The following is a 3,956-nucleotide window of genomic DNA, read 5'->3' as shown; positions in this document are numbered from 1 at the left end:
CAGATTACTTTTATGGGAAACGTACCTATTTAAATGCACACATATGACTTTCTGTTAGGAATACAGAATACAATATGTATCAGTAATTTAAAACTGTCTATGTGTTGTGGTACATGTATACATTGCAGGAAACAGGAATAAATTATTTGATCCTGGTTATAAATTGAAGTAATATGTTCCAGTTGGCAAAATTGAGAACATCAGAATCAATGAAAGAAAACACTATTTTGGTTTAATCATTATTATTTTCGCTACAAGAAATGCAAAGCAGGTCTTGTATATGTTTTATGAACATTTTATTTCTACATTTTGTGTTTTCGAGTTCTCAGTTATGTGATGGGTAATGTATTTATTAATTATTTTCAATTTTATTGTTTAACAAAACCGTGTCATTTCTGTCAGCCTTTTAGTATAATTATCAAAATATTGAGTATAAAACAATGATAATTTAATGATGTCATTTGGTTAAAAAATATCACAATTATAAATTAATAAAAAGTGATTTTTGTGTTAGAATATCATTTAGTTCCAATTTTAGTAGGGATCTAAATGAATATAAGAGAAATTTGTCTGTATGTCCAATTTTATAAACATGCCTATTAAGAATTAAACATATTCACTATCATATAATGTTAATTTGCCTTAATATAATCAATTTAGGGAAAAAGGAAGCAAAAAATATTTACAGGTTAAATAACAAAAATAGTTTATATTTCATGTTGTGAGTAAAAGTTTAACATGAATTTTAAGAATGTATAGATAATATTTCAAGGAATAGATGCTGTAGTGGATATATCTGGAACCCTTCACTGAATGTATGCACACGTAAGTATATCTGACAGAAAATGTGCCAAATCAAAATGTAATGAAATATATGGAGATAACGAACAGTATTTAAGCTTAAAAGTTCATTAAACATTACAAAATAGGAGAGAGGAAACATGGATCCCTGAAAAATCAGGGGTGGGATCAGATGCCATGGAGGAGTGTACATCCCCTACTGACAGGTCACATCTGAATCGGGCTGCATTTCATGATCGGGAAGAAATGGAAAAGTCTGTTTTCAGTACACAGTGATATTGATGGTCTTTTAATAAGACTTAATAATATACAAATATGTACTCTTTTGGAGTTGAATATGGTTTGTATCAGAAAAATATCGATATTGTCAAAACATAAAAGTCAATAACTGTTTTATTATTATTTAGTCAGGATTTAAATAAAATAACATTGAAGGATGCATGACGACACCATTTTCATTTGAGATCTTCTATTGTCGAAAATAAAGACAAATCCAGTTCACAGTTCGTAACCTCCGTGTTTTCCTCTCCAAGTCTCGCTATGTGTAAGACGTCCAAATGTTTAAAAATAATCCTACGATAAGATTTCCTGCTCAGATACTATAGCTGTCTGAAATCCTTGCAATCATTGTTTATAACGTTGTTTGAGGTATTGATTGTGAGTCATACTGGCGATGCAGGCGCATTGACCCTCCGGTAAATACGGCCTTAAATACGGTGAATCAATAATTATAAAAAAAATTGCTGACAAGGGCATTGTATCGACCATAAAACTTACAAATAAATGACAGCTATTATAAAATTGATACAGCATAAAAGTAAAATATATTGTTACTTACCTATTCTCTATATCTAATTATAAAGTGTAAACCTGGATATATCAGATAAGTATCATATCAATACTGTAGAATGTAAGAATGGTTATTACGGTACCAATTGCAATGTTTCCCGTCCTCCACCAACGTTTGGCTGGTACTGTCGTTCAACATGCAAATGTTGAGACGAGGAATGCCATCATGTGTATTGATGTAAATTTTTATCCGGTAAAATTATCATTTCATCATATCTTTTTTTAATTTCGTGGTTTCAATGGAAAAAAATATCTTAGCGATATGAGAAAAAGTTGTAACAGTTTTAAAAAGTCTTAATAAGGTTTTGGGATTAAACAATTGGGATACTGTTTTGATGAATTGTTGCATTCATTCTAAAAGAAAGAGGGAGTACATCCAAATCTGTTCAGATTTTTAAGAACTACGCAAGCTAACTCTTGAATCCCATGATTAGTATGAATTTTTGAAATAACAGTCCATACTACCTATAAAAAGGAATTTTATTTCATAGGGGGATGTTTTAAAAATATTTTCATTTTCTGTTGATTTCTATACTGAAAAACACAAGCTATACCAAAAGTATAGAGTTATGTCTCATTCTTTTCCCCAAAAAACTAACTAAAATCCATGTAAATATAAATATGAATATAAAAAAATCATTCGAATATGTTAAGTTTATAAAATTGACTTAGAGTTAGGCGGGAGAACAGTACTATCGTTCGGATTTCTTTGAGTTTCCCTGAATTCTTTTCAATAAGAGATATAGCTATGAGTTATTACAATAGTGAGCAAACAGTCAGTGACTTTCAATTTGGTAATGTAAATAATTCAACATACAGCAGACTGGCATGAAGGCTATGGAGATAGCGAACAGTATTCAATATCAAAGTTCATAAAACAATGCAAAATAGGAGCAGAGCAAATAGGACCTCCAAAACATCAGAGGTGGGATCAGGTGCCATGGAGGAGTGAACATCCCCTCCCGACCAGTCTGACCCGCCTTGTGCTCCTTGTCATTAGTGGATAATAACGGAAAAATCCGTCGACAATTCGTGTATAATTAATGGACTAACATTACCATTAACGTCTTTTTTTGAAGTAAAATATCCAAGTATTAAACAGAAGTGTCAGAGTCTGTGACATCTTTTATCTCAAATTCACCAGGATGCATCGAATTGACATGGGAATGGAAATTACCATTGTTAATTGACAATATGTCGTCAATATATCTAAATGTCCAGTTGAAGGCAACAACAACTGTTTTCTTCTTGTTACGCATTAGATTTTGCACAAATTCTGCTTCATATGAATACAAAAATAGGTCTTATAATAACAGAGCGCAATTGGTAACCCATTGGAATTCCAATAGATTGTTGGAATCTGATTGTCCAAAATCTCCTAGATTGTTGGAATCTGATTGTCCAAAATCTCCTTTTTCCTGTAAGATTCCTAATTCTAAGACCAAAACAACGTTTTGTGAATCATGAATGTTAATCAAATTTTCAAGTGAAATTCAGAGATAACGAATAGTGTTCAAGTTAAAAAAGTACATGTACATTCAAACAATCAAAATTAGGAGGAGAGCAAACAGGAACTTCAAAACATTAAAAGTGTGATCATGTGCCATCAAGGAGAAAGCATGCCTATCTGACTGGTCGCATCCACTGTGTGCTCCTTGTATTTTATTTCGGCGATAAAATAGCCATATGTAGTGATACAGCCTAATACAGGTTGATTATAGGGCACATTATGTTAGACATGTCAGACATGTTTCGAACCAATTTTATCTCATTTATCAAATATTTGTGTAAATATATTCTCTTTTTTGTGTGAAAATATAACATAGATACAGTATGTATATATATGTAACGGATGTGATATTATTATACATACATGTATAGAGATAACGTATTGACAATTCAAATGACTTGTATTACAAGTTACTTTTTTTATTTAAGCAACGCAAATGGATATTTCTGAAAGCAGCCGAAACTCAACGATTGAACTCAACCCAATCAGTGAAATGTCACGGCAAATACCTTCTAAAGGTAATCCCTGGGTTCTTTTTCATATTTCTGTATCTTAAATTCAAAAGTTATCCCTACACACATCAATTCCTAACTCAAATAAAAAGTCACCAAATTAACAAACAGACGTTCATTATTCGTTCATTATAAATATTGAAGAAGTATATGTAACAAAATGGAAATTGATGAGTACATTCCTAGCGAATTTTTCACTTCCTTCCAGGAAACGTTATAAAATAGCTGATGAAGTGGTTTCCCATATGTGTAGCACATGACATACTTGTACTCAAAACGTGACC

The 3,956-nt window shown here is 31.5% G+C and overlaps 1 long non-coding RNA gene across 1 annotated transcript; it reads left to right on the top strand.

Annotated features, from left to right (window-relative positions):
* The first annotated feature begins 262 nt into the window (after positions 1–262).
* LOC134275033 (uncharacterized) lies at positions 263–3,678 on the top strand. The gene is made up of 3 exons (XR_009993756.1): positions 263–340; positions 773–825; positions 3,589–3,678. It is a non-coding gene; the product is annotated as an uncharacterized LOC134275033 (long non-coding RNA).
* Positions 3,679–3,956: the final 278 nt, after the last annotated feature.

This window comes from Saccostrea cucullata, unplaced genomic scaffold (assembly GCF_032062105.1).
Source record: "Saccostrea cucullata isolate Sc308-1 unplaced genomic scaffold, CSIRO_AGI_Scuc_v1 ctg11728, whole genome shotgun sequence".
NCBI lineage: Eukaryota > Metazoa > Mollusca > Bivalvia > Ostreida > Ostreidae > Saccostrea > Saccostrea cuccullata.
The sequence above is the reverse complement of the archived record's forward strand: the minus strand, read 5'-3'. Positions and strand labels throughout refer to the sequence as shown.